At 43.8% G+C, this 14,783-nt stretch overlaps 1 protein-coding gene across 4 annotated transcripts in view; it reads left to right on the top strand.

Moving 5' to 3' along the window:
• ERBB4 (erb-b2 receptor tyrosine kinase 4) overlaps nucleotides 1-14,783 on the top strand; it is a 587,866-nt gene that overhangs the window by 376,492 nt on the left and 196,591 nt on the right. The window lies entirely within an intron of this gene.

Below are 14,783 nucleotides of genomic sequence, written 5' to 3'. Positions count from 1 at the left end.
GGCTTAAGGTTGTTCTCCTGTGTATTTGATATGTGGCCACATTTTTCTTCTGTCTTATTTTAACAGAGTGCAGTGAGTCTCTTTATGGGGCTTTTTTCTTAACAGAGATTTCTTTAGATCCCTCTGAGTCCCCAGTATGCATCTGGCAGGTTTAATTTGAATTTACAGTGAGGGTGCTACCTGTGGCTTGCTGGGGAGAAGCAGCTGGTGCCTGGTGCTTGCATTCCTCTTGACCAGCTATCTGTGTGTCAGCGCTGGGCAGCTAAACTCAAAGTTCAGATTGAAGCTTGTTTGGATTTAAAACACCTCTTCCATAACTCAGAAGCAGGTGCAGAAGAGCAACTGCAAGAGAGGTGTCAGTACCTGTGGCAGGGTATTGTAAATGCAAGAGAACCCAGTGGGAAGAAATGAGGATGTCTGACTCAGTTCAGAAGGCTGAATGATTTCTTTATTGTAACTATGCTAAAATACATTAATATACTATATAAAGGGAGGATACTAAAACTAAATACTACTTTCTCTGACTCTATCTCTCCACAACTCGTGACCCTCTCTGAGAGCGCAGCCACAGGTGGGTTGGATTGGCCATCAGGCTACAAAAAATCCTCACCAGAATCCAATCAAGCACTCACCCCAAGTAAAAAATTCTCCAAACACATTCCACATGGGAAAAACAAGGAGCAGAAATAGAAATTGTTTTCTCATTAATTTCTCCCTGTGCACCTCTATGAAAATCCTGAGAGGGAGAGAAATGTGCTCACCACAGCAGGGTCCACTGGGTCCTGGCAACACTGCCAGGGCACTCTTAGATAATATTTTGCATCCCAGACTGGTAAAAGTGTGACTGCAGAGCTCTCAGAGTGGCTGCTGGAGCCCTGGGCACTTTGTGCCTCTCGTGCCAAGTACTGGCAGGCAGTCAGGGACATTTCTCCTTTTAGGCAAAGGGCTGGAGTGAGGTGCCACTCCTGCCAGTGGAAGGGTTTGGACACAGGGAGGAGCCTGAGCTGGGCTTCCTTATCCAAATTCTTGCTGTCACCCAATCCTTCTTCCCTGGTGAAGCAGCCTACCCCTTCCTAGAGAGTTTCACGGCTGGCAAATTCACTGGAGAGATGGATCCAGAGGGAGGTGGTGCCCTCAGCTGGGCCCTGAGCCCCATCCCAAAGTGCTGCTTCTCCAGCCTTGGGAAAGGCACAGGAGGAACATTGCTTGTCACCTACAAAAATTCCTCAGCTCCCCTGGGAAGTACCTGGCAGCTTTTGGGTGAAAAATAACCAACCATATTAAAAAATCTAAAAACTGCAGACTGGAGTTGGCAACACATGCACCTTGTGCAGTGGCTCAGTGGGAGTTTTGTTGAACCACTGAGGGGTGTTAAGCTAAAAGGGTTAGACGGGTTAGCTTTGCTTTCAAAAAAAAAAACAAGTGTCTTGCAAACACCCAAACCTGTAATTAAATCCATAATTACTAGGATGGTTTTTAAGTGGATGTTGGTCCAATTAATGTGAGAGTATGAGCTCTTCCCAAAATGCACAAGTACCAGCACTGTCGTTTCCAGAGATCACTCAGACAAAAATGAGGAGACAGCCTCTAAGAAGGTGTGGGGAGGGTGGTTTGGGAGCCTTTTTATTTTCCTCTCCTGTCACTATGCTCATGGAATTGGTTATTTTCTCTGAGCACCCACCCAGGTGCTCAGCGTGTGTGGGACTGTGTCTGGGAGACTGGCTGGTAAATTTGACAGGCTTTTTATTATCTTTATTTTCATTTAAACATTGACATCACATCTCATTGCCTTCTCTTGGCTGTAATTAAAGATCCTGTGGAATTAAGAAGCATTAAATTCCTTGAGATTCCAGCCTTGGGAATTTGCCCAGAGGCACACAGCTTACAGGCCTTCACTGGGCTTCACTTTCCTGGAGTCACCTCCCCCTCCCCTGCTTCATCCAAGCCTTTGTACAAAGGAACCATCTTTTCAATTTTGCTAATTAATTGCTCTTGCCAGCCAACAGATGTTTTGTAGCCTTTGAAGACCAGGCATAGCAAGGTTTATAACTTCTGCAGCATTACACTGCCTGTGCAATTTTAACAAGGACACCTGAAGCTGAAGAGAAATACAGGTTATTAAAGACAAATAAAAAGTTACAATAATTCCAAAAACACCATCCCTCCCTATACTGGATTGGATGAATATTCCCATCCCTTTACCAATATTTTTTAAGTTCTGGGCATGGTGCTCCAAGGGCCGAGAATGAAATTACCATTCAGGAGATCTTGTAGAATGATTTATTTGTTTATAATTTGTGGTCTTAAAGGCTATGGTAAGAGAAGCCACAAAGGTAACCTTGGGCAGTTCAGGGGAAGAGATTGAGGATTGAATCTGACTTAGCTGAGCCCTGAGGCTGGGAGAGGAGTTGCTTTGGTTCCCCCTCAGCAACTCTGCTCACATCCCATGGGCTGTTCAACTGCTCCCCCCTCTCGTGTGGGGTTATTTGGGAAGGGCTTTGGCAAAAAAAAAATGACTAAGACTTGTTCTTATTGCTAAGGATAGCAGTTAGTACAGCAGAATTGGTGGGTCAGGGCACTTGATCTTCCCTCCTGTTGTCTACATTATTAAAAATGATCTCACTGAAACAAACACCATCAATCAGTGCCAGCTGCAGTTTAGCAGGGGTGTAGACAAGGACAAACCACACATTTGCTGCCTGCAGAGAGAGACTGTTTGGGCTGGTTTAACTGCAGTAAAACACTGGAAGCAAACTGATCCTTCTGCCAGGAAGAATATATATTCTGCTATCAAATATGGCCAAGAAGGCAGCCCACACTCCTGGATACTGAGCAGGAATGGGTCAGAAAATGCCACTGCTGAGAGCTGAGGATGTCCTGTTGTTGGAGACAGACTCACTGCAGTTTTATTTCCGTGTCACAACAGCATCTCTCCTGATTTCTGTGATCTCTCCTGATTCCTGTGATCTCTCCTGATCTGCTGCAGCATCACTGAGAGCACTTTGGGTTCACTGCAATTCCTCTGCTGGGGGAAGAAAGGGGTGTCTTAGGAGAACGTTTGTAACCATCAAAAGATGTGGCTGGGCCTGATCCCCAACAGGCTACAGCTGTGAGAAGCAGGTGAGCAGCACTGACAGCAATGAGCCAGGGAGTGCCCAGGGGCACTGAGCAACCACCAAAGGGCACAGAGGGCACACAGGGGCACTGCAGCAACGTGAGGGGGAAAAAAGGTTGGGCTGAAGGACAAGAAGGGCAGATTCCTGAAGCCTTCTGATGTGGTGAGGTGTTGCTGTCCATGAGCAAATGCTTAAAGCCTGATGAAATTGTGTGGTGATACTCTGTGCATTGTGGCCATCTCAACTGTGATATGTGCTGTGACAGGTTTTTATTGCTGCTTTTAAATAAGCCAGAATGGAGGGTGAGACGTTGTTAAAATTAGGATTGGTAGAGGATGAGAAGGGCTCCTACTTAAGAGCAGCTGGAAGAACTAGGGGACACTTGAGGAGAGTGATGGTGGTCTTAAAACAGGGAATGCACTCACCCTGAACTATCTCTTGTGCTTAGCACTTTGTCACCCACTGCTTTAGTTCCCTGTATCCAAAGTGGTTATTTTGCCATGAATTCACATGTGCTTATTTTCCTCACCTGAGTACCTGGTTCAAGGTTAATAGTTTGTAGTGGTTTGACACTGGGCAAACTTTCAGGTACCAATGAAAGTTGTTCACTCACCCTCCCTGCTACAGCAGGGCAGAGGAGAGGGGAAAAAAATGAACAAGGTGTTTGTGAGTTGAGATAAGGACTGGGAGAAAACACTTCAAGGGCAAAACAATCTTCACTTAAAGTTGCAAAGTGAATTTATTCCTCACAGAATCAGAGGAGGAGAACAAGAAGTAAAATAAACCTTTAAAACACCTTTTCTTCCCACAGCTGGGGGTGGATCTCTGCATCCCTGTGGATCCCCAGGGGCTGTTCATGGATCTCTGCATCCCTGTGGATCCCCAGGGGCTGTTCATGGATCTCTGCATCCCTGTGGATCCCCAGGGGCTGCAGGGGCACAGCTGCCTCTCCATGGTCTCACCACAGCCTGCAGAGGAACCTCAGCTCTGGCCCCTGGAGCACCTCCTGCCCCTCCTTCCCCACTGACCTTGGTGTCTCCAGGCTGTTTTCCTCATATCTTCTCTCCTCCTCCTCTTCTGCCCCACTTTGTTTTGATTTTCTTCTTAAATATGTTATCCCAGAGGCTTTCCCATTTCTCCAATGGGCCCAGCCTTGGCCAGCAGCAGGTCCATCTTTGGAGCCATCAGGGATTGGCTCTGTCAGACATGGTGGAAGCTTCCAGCACCTTCTCACAGAAGCCATCTCTCTGGCCTCCCCACTATCAAAAACCAGTCTGTGCAAAACCAACACATAGTTTAAAGAAAATTAGCCTGAAATCTGAATGTTTTTTCAGTCACATTGTATTGGTTTCCACTGTTTCACTATTACCTTATGACAGATGCACAGAAAATGGCCATAATAAGGTCAAAAAGGTGTGGTCAAATGTGACCATCACAGAAAGCGTGAGTTCTGGGGACAGAGAACTGTTAGCAGGAACATGTTATCTGTGTTACCACAGAGCCTTTGGCTCAGCCACACAGACAGGCTCCCTGACACCCCATCAGGTCTGAAACCTGATGGAAATGTGCCTTCAAAAGCAAGCAGCAGGACTGACAGAGGCCTCTGAGCAATTATGGCAGTTAAAGGGGGAAAAATAGGAGTTGGGGTAGTAGAGACTCAGACTTTCTCAAATCTATGAATTTACAAAGGAGGCCTTACTGCTGACTGTGATTAACATGCATGTGCCTCACTGTACAGACCTTCTTTTGGTTAGCTGGCTGTCCCCAGCCACAGCTCTGGGAGGGCAAGTGCAATCTAAGGTCTTGGAGATGGCAGGAGGAGGATTTCCATGTCATTTGCCTAGTTTCAGCACAGGAAAGCCAGGGAAAGGCAGAGGCACCTCCTACCTTAGACAAATTTCAATTAAAATTCATTTTTGAAGAGTCAGCACTGTATCTCAGGAGAGGTTAACAGCATGGCATAGAAATGTGAGAGCATACTTGAACAGATCCCATCCAGAAATTTGAAGCTCAGCAGCCACAGACTCCTCTCCTCACAGAGCCCAGAGAAAAGATGAGTTGGGTTATGCAATTGCTGGAGCTGGCATAAAACCAGCTGCATGCCAATTACTAGCCTGTATGCAAATAATTGCACTGAAATTCAGGATGCAGCTGGACGTGGGTCTGGGCAGCCTTCCAGGATTATTCCCAGCCACATTATGGCAGTTTTGAAAGAGAAGGGCTCTATGGAGGCAGTAATTTTTTACAGCCTTTCAGAAAACGGAGGAAAGTACCACTACATCCAGATCTTGACTGTTTTTTTCCAAAGAGAGAAGGAATTTCTGCCTGTTGATGCCAATCAGGATGTACTTGAGGCACTTGCACTCCAAGACAGAAGGCCATCAGTCTCTTTGCCAAGTTGAAGGCCTGAGTGCCAGATGTGCTTGGGATGGAAAGCAGCCTGCTTGGTTTGTCAGGAAAAAGTTGGAGAATGCACCACCAGGTAATGCCAGGGCTGAAGCTCTTGGGGGTGCTGCAGGGAAGCCCTGCTGAGGTTTCTGTTCCTGCTGTTGCTTGACTTTGTGAAAAACCCCAGTCACTTGGTTTTGAAATTTTTAAAAGTTTAATAATAATAAAATGGTTATAAAAATAATCATACAATTAGAGTAATAAAGTTTAGAGTCAGGACAATTACAAGACAATAAAAAGCAAAGAATTATGGACGTCTGGATGCTCTCGGACACTAAGTCATGAAAAGCATGACTTGTGAACAAAGGAATCACCCTTAAACCAATACACTTGTTGCATATTCATACATCCTTCATGGTTATGCATACATTCTATTCTAAACAAGAAACTCTGTCTGTTGTATGTCAACTGTTTCCTTTAATCCCCTGGCATCTTTGAGTCTGAACAAGGTCTGAAGAAATTAGTTTCTTCTGATAAGAAGCCATAAATTCCTCTCCTTTTGAAGATTTAGGTGTTCCTCAAAGCAAGTATCTCATTCCTAAAAAAAAAACTTCCCCACATACATAGTCTCTATTTTAACATTATGTTGGAACCTAAAACTATATTTAAAACAATACTTAAGAGAATTAATACAGCATAACTTTCTAACATTACACATATAATATTAATTGTAATATTTGTGAAAAGCCAATCATAGAATATGCATTTTTCACAACTTCCACGTGGAATGCTGGCCTGGATGCAGCAGCCATGCCAGACAAGCTGCTCTGCAGCATTTACTCACCTGGAAAGAGCTGGTGCCAGGAGAAAAGGGGTGTGGCAGCCTCACAGTTCCACATCTCAGCTGATGAAAGGGCTAGACTGAGAGCTGCCACCAGGATACATCAAACATGATGTGATCATTTGATCAAAATATTATATAGCAAATGTCCTGGCAAGGAGGGGCTTTTAAATGCTTGGGTCTGTCTTGGCAATACTGAAGTGAATGAGTCAAAGAATGCAGCCTCATCCTGGCTGAAGAAATGAGATGAATATCCTGTGAGGAGAGAACTTTGTGAAAACTTCAGGGGGAAAAGTAAAAGTAAGTTCTCTCAGTGCTATTTGTCAAATTTGGCCCACAGAGATGATGTGAAATGTCAGATAGTCTTCAGTGGGGAGGTGGTTTCTTTCCAGGTTGTGTTTGGCCCAATGGACCTCGTATCTATTACATGAACCTGAGCATCAGTTTCCTCTTTTTCTGCCCTGGAGGAGGACCCTCTCTCCAGTGCTTCCCCATATTTCTTCAGATTCTCTTGAATGTTGTCTGCCTGCCCTTGACATCAGGGAAGGAAGGAGGTGGAGTGAGTCCCTGTTGGAGCAGAGGGACAGTAAGGTTTAGGTTCCTGTGTCTTCCACCAGAACTCTGAGCAGTCTGAGGTGAAGGAGGATGGTTGAAGAATGCACCTGCAGTCTTGACACCTGGACTGGTGGCTCACTGAAGAGTTTGTGGAAGAATCTGCAGCTGGTGGAAATGCCCTGGAAGCCCTAGGAAGCTCTGCTGGCAGTACCTCGTGTTGTTGTAGGGCCACTCACCTGGAGAAACATTCCAATCACAGCAAAAGCTCTGGAGAAATTATGAGCAAAGAGTCAGGAGAGGTGGTTTGGTTGTGTGTCAGCTGATGAGTGTGATGCTGTAAGGCATTTCAGGAGGGCACACAAAGTGACACTGAGGTTTGTTCAGCCTTCACTGAACAAATTTGGAGGGTGCCTGATGCAGAAAACAAGGGTTGTGTTGTGAAAGACACAGGCCAAGCAAGTGCTGATACAGCTGCTTTGGGTCATTACACCAGAGTATGTCCTGTAGGATGCTCACTGTAAAGATAACCAGGCAGCAGGAATAAATCCCAGCACTGGCCTATCTGTCAGAGCCTCCAGGCTTTCTGGAGCCTGCTGGGATACCAAGGAGACTTTGCCCTGTTGGTGCACCCAGTGCACAGCACATCATCACCTCCTGTGCTCCTTCTGTGAAAAGGGCGGGGGAAAGATGATTTGGTTTGGATTCAGAAGGTTTTAATGATGTTTGAATACTTGGGTGTCCTGGCTGAAATCCATATTCAGAAGGGTGTTTTTTGGAACAGCTGGAAGGAAAGCACTGCCCAGGAGTGGTGTGCCATCAGAAGAGGCACACAGCAGTACCAGCTCACCTCTTCATCAGTGTGCTCCTGCAACTGGGACACAGGTATCCCCCCAGGGATGAAGTCATGACTGTTGTGAAGGAAATGAGTGCTCATTCCTGTTGGCATATTGCTGCTCTCACTGGGCACAAGAGTGTCTTCTGTGGTGAGCCAGTCATGTGTCAGTCTCTCCCTAGACAGTAATTTGAAATAAACCACTGATTCCCTCCAGTGACTTAAATAAATGCAATTTTCTTTTTGCTCACCAAAAATCAGAAGATTGAAGGGCAGCAGTTTTGTCATTCTTAGTCCACGTGTGAAATAGGGGACAGTGACACAGGTTCTGCATTTCAAATGCTGGAGCATTTCTTTATACATGCACATGGTGTGCTTTTAAATACATGTCATCTTCCAGGTGGGTGGTTTGTATCACCAAATGCTTACTAGCAGGTAAAATTCTAAAATGAAGTATGCTTTGATAAAATTGAGGGAATTGCTAATGGAGTGTTGAGAGGATTGCTAGTCGAGTGTTGTGAGTACTGTGGTAGTAGATGATTAATAACTGTAGAAGGAAAAAATAATTTGGGTTGGAAGTAATATCTGGAGGTTATCTGGTCCAATCTTCTGCTCAAAGCAAGGTAACTTGAGACAAGAATCAGGTTGTTCATTGTTTATTAGAATCTCTAGAGATGGAGATAGCACCAATTCTCTGATAGGTCTGCTCCTGTGCTTAACCACACTCAAGCTGGGAACAACACTTTTCTCAATTCTAATCAGTGTTTCCCACGTTGCAGCTGGTGCCTCTTGTCCTTGGGCACTTCTGAGGAGAGTGTGTGTTCCCCTGTAGTTTTTCTTTAGGTAGAAGCTGGCTGTAACTAGAGGTCCCCCTCCCCAGTCATCACTTCTTCAGGCTTGTTCTGCCTCTTTCCCTGACTTGGAGCAACCCACAGGAAGCCCCTTGGATTGTTCCAGTTGTAAGGTTTATATCTGTAAGGTTTATACCTGTCAGCCCCATGAATTATATTGAGTAAACAGTAAATCAAGGCACTTGGCTTCTAACACCAGGTTCAGAATTTGACTGGACAGAGTGAGGCAATTAACATCTCATCCTGAAAATTAATATCCCTGTAACAGAGCCAGTATATTACAGGAAAGCTCTTCCTGCAAAGTCAACAGGGTCAAACAGCTTTTGAAAAGCTCATGATGGGAGAAGAATGAGGTGGGTAAAGCTGTAAACAGGTAGTGCTGCTCCTGCAGTTACCATCTGCAAAGGAAATGGCAGGGCTGGGGCTGGGCAGACAGTGTCTGCCTGGTTATTTGGCATCAAGGACATGTAATGCTGATGGCAGGGGTGTGGTTAACAAAGGGAACCTTGATTTGAAGCTCCCTCGGCAAAGCACAGTAATTACCATGGAGCAGAAAGCCTCCTGCAGAGTGGAGGGGAAGGGGATGATTAAAATGCAAACCTGGGCCTGGGTGCTTCAGGGAATCAAGATCCAAGTAGGCAGAAGCTGCTGTGCTCACTGGGAGTCAAGGGAGAAACCACTAAGATCAGTGAATCTGGCAGGATTAGGGACAGGGACCATTTCCTTTAGCACAAACCAAGTGTATTGAGTGGAAAAAAAACTACACTTCAGAAGAGGACTGTTTCTGATGAGCAGAAGTTTTGTAAATGCAGGTGAACCCAATGGGAAGAAATGACAATGTCTGACTCAATTCAGAAGGATGAATTATTTCTTTATTATAACTATGCTAAAATACAATAATATACTATATAAAAAGGAATATACTAAAACTACATACTACTTTCTCTGTCTCTAACACAACTCGTGACCCTCTCTGAGAGCCCAGCCCCAGGTGGGTTGGATTGGCCATTAGGCTCAAACAATCCTCACCAGAATCCAATCAAGCACTCACTCCAGGTAAACAATTCTCCAAACACATTCCACATGGGAAAAACAAGGAGCAGAAATAGAAATTGTTTTCTCATTAATTTCTCCCTGTGTACCTCTATGAAAAATCCTGAGAGGGAGAAAAATGTGCTTGCCACAGAGAAGCACATCTTAAACTGAGTTCACACCCAAGTGCTTTCTTTCCTTTTGGATGGGTTTGGGACCTTTGTGTTCCTCATTGGATTCAGATGTTGCTATTCTCTTCTGTAGCATTTTGGATCACTTTGTCCATGCACAGAACCCTCTGGGGCCATGTGTCTGACCCTCTGTGCCCAGGGGGTGCAGGGTGAAACCGTGTCCAGGAGCCTGGCACAGACTTGCACACACGTACAGGCAGTTCCCAAAGGAAAATGTGATCATGGAACATAGCTTGTGACTCTGGGATGTTCATCCCTAAGGGATGGATATTTTGCAGTGTTTTTTTCCTTTTACAGAGTTAACCAGGCAAAACCAGGACACCAGGTAGCTGATTTGGTGTCTTATTTTAATAAGGCATGAATTTGAGGCATGCACACACAGAGGAATAATCCAAGTACAAATGTCTTCTCTGGCTGAACCTGTTCATGAAATAGATATTCCCTTTGGGGAGATGGCTACAAAAGAGTGGCCCAGAGCCTGTTGTCCTCTAATGAAGTAGCTGAATGGTTGCAAGAACCCTGTGAGCCTGTCTTCACACACCTCTGTGGTGAGAAGGGCACCCCATCCAACTCAGTGAAAGGTAATCATATAATCCATTTTTTATTTAAGCAGTAAAGCAGGTAACTAGGATTAGAAGATTTATGCTCAGGCTCTAAAATAAATGGAAGTAAATATTATGCTCAGGCTCTACAACCCAGTGTTCTTAGTTATTGAGCAGTTGGAAGTACAAACCCACAGGCTGCACATAACACTGATTGCTTTTGATAGAAATAAAGAATATCTTGCTGTTACCATCAAGCCTTGAAACTGACTTCCAGCTAATGACCCAAATAAACTGTACTTGAAATTGTATAATTGAGATCGAAGGCTGTCTGGGGCTTCTGGGTTGGGATATAGATTCCACATCCATGAGCTTTTCAGTATGGTCATTGAGCTGAAATGGAGAAGGTTAAAACTCTCATTTTCATTACCAAACACCCCCATCTCCCAATACAAATGTGACATTTCAATTTTGCACAGTCCAACTCTTCTTAAATCATCTGTATAAAAACTTCAGATCTTGATTGATGATGGATGAGCTATTGTCTCCTAAAGCACCCAGTTCTCATTACCCTTTAAGACAGGGCTTATTAATGATGGACCTGAAGTGCTTTCCCAGTGGGTCATCAGCAGTGAACTGTGCTGAGGGATCAAAAGACTTGGTTTGGCATGAAATTTCCAGGCCTAAGCTGTTTTCAGATGATGCATTCAGCATCTTGGGTGCAATAGCAGAAGAGATCCCCATCACTGGGATGTTTATGTAAAGATGCAGAACTGTCAATCTGCCAAGGTGCTTCAGCCCTAGTGAGGCTGACCTTGGAAATTCAGGTGTCATCAGCATGTGGTATATAATACATACATGCAGGATATACCTGTATATGGTGGGGTGTAAAAGACAGCTGCTTCCTTCATAGCCAGCTTGAAAGGTGTAAGATACAGTCTTGTTTGCTTTTGAAGTGGTTAGAGTGGACTTACCCCAGTTTTTCTCAATTAACTCCCTCCCCTTTGCCTGCCCACTTCAGAGCTAGCTCTTTTCCCTCTCACCATGCCATCTTCCAGTTCCTAGTGCCAGCTGATTTTGCAGCACCAGAGAAGAGCTTTTAATTTGCAACCTGGAATAGCAATAGCCATTTTATAACCATTTTTGCAACAATTTTAGAGAGAGATTCTACAGCTAAATAGATGTTTACAACCCCCACTGCACAGACACATACATGAGTAACTTTCACTCTAGGGTACATTACAGAACGAGAACATGTTTTGCCAATTTAACCCACATTAGAAACTGGATAGCAGACCATGAGGGATTATGCTGTGCACCAAAAAAAAAGTCAGCTCAATAAATTGCCCTTTTAACAGATGGAAGAAAAGTGGTTTCCCTCTCTGATCTAAGCAGATGCCACCCTTGCAGAGCCACTGTCCCCTTGCAGTGATTGTGTGCCTCAGGTGGCTGAGAATGTGTTTCCATCAAACTTCAAGTCCCTTTCTGAACTTGGCAGCCCAAGCATGAGCTGTGTGTGGTGTACCTGTCTGTGTTCCTGGCACTTCAGTGTGAGGTGCTTGTGTCTCTTGGTTGCCAGAAACATTTCCATCCCTCCTGTTAGTATTGTATGGCAGGTTACCAAAGTCTGTGGGAATGTTTCTCCAGGCTAATGAAAGCAAGAAAATAGCAACAGGTAATACAGTTCTGATTTGCCTTCCTGAGCAAATAACCATTTAAGAGAATTTTAATAATATGCAGATATAAGTTCCCCACGATCATTTGAGAGTAATAAGCAAAATAATGACAGAATTCAGTGGCAAGGACACATGCTGATTTATTTTCATGTAACTTTGGTTGCAGAATTATACTTCTTTTAAGCCAGTAGAGTAGTTCTAATAAGGGAGATGATAAGATTTGTCATTCACTTCAGAATCAAGTGGCAAAAGCCCTTGGTGCTGCTCTTTTGCTCAGGGCATGGGGCTACAGCCCTGGTACCAAACCAGGTTGTTGTGGTACTCTGAAGTATTACACTTTCGAAATATGTTCAAATCTGTCTGGCACCTCTAGGAACTCTTTTCCCTAGTGAGTCTTGTGCTTAGAAATCCCTCTCTTGTACCCTGATGTCCCTGAGCAGGGTGGATGCCCTGGGGTAGCACTTGCTGCTAGTGGGGTCATACTTGCACTAACAGTTTTCCAGCGTCACAAAAAATTGTTTTAGAAGACAAAAATACTCACCCCCAAATGGTATTTAAAGTACATTTCACTGTGAGCACTCTGGTTTGGGGCTTCTTTGGCAGGAACTGGCTTCTTTGTTTACAAAATTCACTCAGGGACTTGGCATTTTTTTCTTCTGCTCCAGCCTTGGAAAGAGTTGAGCACACAGGAGAAGAAACCTCTTTTTGCCTGGCTTCCACTGCTGCCTGCACAGGCAGAGATCCTGCCTTCCTCCTCCTGTTCATTGTTTAACTTTATCTCTCACTTTCAGGGCTGTAAATTAAAATGAGATTATGACTTTATGATGATGAGTTCATTATACAGCAGCTCTATTGTATATTGATTACAGTTGTGCTTCATTTGCTTAACATGTAACAGAGTATATTAGCTCTTCCCAGGCATTGTTCTTGCTAAGAGAGGGCAAAGAAGTGCAAAATGCATTTTGAGTTGAAGTCAGTGAAGCCAATGCATCTGTGCTGATTTACACACACCGAGGACTTGGTGTAAAGAAAAGGAGGTTGGGTTGGGAAGGTGGAGTGGAAATGAATCTGGGGCCCAGAGAGCAGGAAAAGTCAAACACAAGTGCTCTAAAGATTGTGCTAAACCTAAAGTTTGAATCTAAATATTGGTCTCAGTGTTACTTAATATCCACAAGAACCCACCTTTGATATTACTCAGGAGTGCTGGCACCTCAGAGCATCAATAACCTGGAAACTTTAATTCTGACACTGGTGAAAAATGGTGCAGTGCAGGGAAATTGGAGGTACTGTATCCCATTTTTGGGAAAAAGCAGCAGAAACAGCACTTGCTATTCAGTGATGAGGCAAGTCAGAACATTTTTTGGGCTAATTTTAATAAATCACAGTTGAAGATGTTGGTTTCCCTGAAGTATAGTGTATGATACGCTTCCTGGTTACCTTTAGACTGAAAAAAAAGTCTTTCTCTGTAGAGTTGTGTTTCCTTCCCTCTGCCCGCCTCACCCCACTGCCCAGCTGTCCGGGCTCCACTGGGGATTATTCCCATGGATTCGAGGGGGAGATGCAGCATTTCTCCACAAATTAAAACTATTAGAATTACTTTTAGATAGAGATCCTGCTATACAAGAATGTGTCAAAGTTCCTAGCAGGAAAGAAACTTGGATAGGTGTTGTCATGAGGGGTTGCTTTTGAAACCCAGAAATTATTCCAGTTCTGTGTGCCAGCTGACAGAGGAGCCAGGTAGAGTTCTGTGTGGGAAATGGACTTGTAGAAAATTTTCAAAGCTTATAATGTATTGTAATTACAAAATAGTTGGCTTCTGATTGTGATAGCATGAATTATAGCATCTGTATTGTCTCACCCTTCACATGAAACTGAATATAGAATAAAAATTTTTAAAACACCTCCCAGTTACCCCATGTCTAAGACAAAAAAAAAAAAAAGCTTAATCCAACAATTGTGTGTGTGTTTAAGAAGCTATAAATGCAGATTTTACAGTTTTTCACTGTTTTTATGTTTTTTTTAATCAAAATCTGGGCCATAATAGATTAGGTAATCTGGTGTAGCTGGGACAACACAGAGAAATCAGCACTAATCATGATTTTAGGTGTTTTTCTAAGTCCCTCTTCTCCCCAGAGCAAAATTGTTAACAGATGCTGTATGTTTTTTTCTGTGATCATAAGAATATTGTACAGACAGATCATTGCTAGATCTCTCTCTAATCTGGACTGATTTTCTGTATCAGATTATTATCATTGTTCTCATTTATAAGCCCCTTTTCAATGAAAAGCCAAGCTTTAAAACCAGAGGTTTCTAAGAAATAGTAACACTGATTATTATGATGGGAAGATGTATTTACAGATGATCCTTTATTTAATATATTTCTTGATTGGGGGGGGTGCTTCATTTGCATGCTGTGACCTGTAAACCCTGAAATTTAAAAAAGAAGCAAAACAGAGTCATTCCTTTCATGGTGTGTGTAAAGGTTTGCATTCCCACTACAGCTTTTAAAGGTTTTCCTGGCAGATGAGGGTTATCAGACTACCTTCATCAGGAATTATTCTTCATGTCTCTGTGAGAAGTGTGGCACTCCTGGCTCTACAGCACCACTTCATGTCATTCCAAGGTGTCATTAGTAACTAACCTTCAGCATTTCTCTGCTGAGGCTTGAAGCTCTGACACTGAAGGTTTTAGACTCATATTTCCTGTTAACTTTCATGAAAGTCACAGGCATTGTCTCCTGCTTTGGAAATAAAAGAGAC

The sequence above is a fragment of the Taeniopygia guttata genome, chromosome 7, assembly GCF_048771995.1.
Source record: "Taeniopygia guttata chromosome 7, bTaeGut7.mat, whole genome shotgun sequence".
Lineage (NCBI taxonomy): Eukaryota > Metazoa > Chordata > Aves > Passeriformes > Estrildidae > Taeniopygia > Taeniopygia guttata.
The sequence above is the reverse complement of the archived record's forward strand: the minus strand, read 5'-3'. Positions and strand labels throughout refer to the sequence as shown.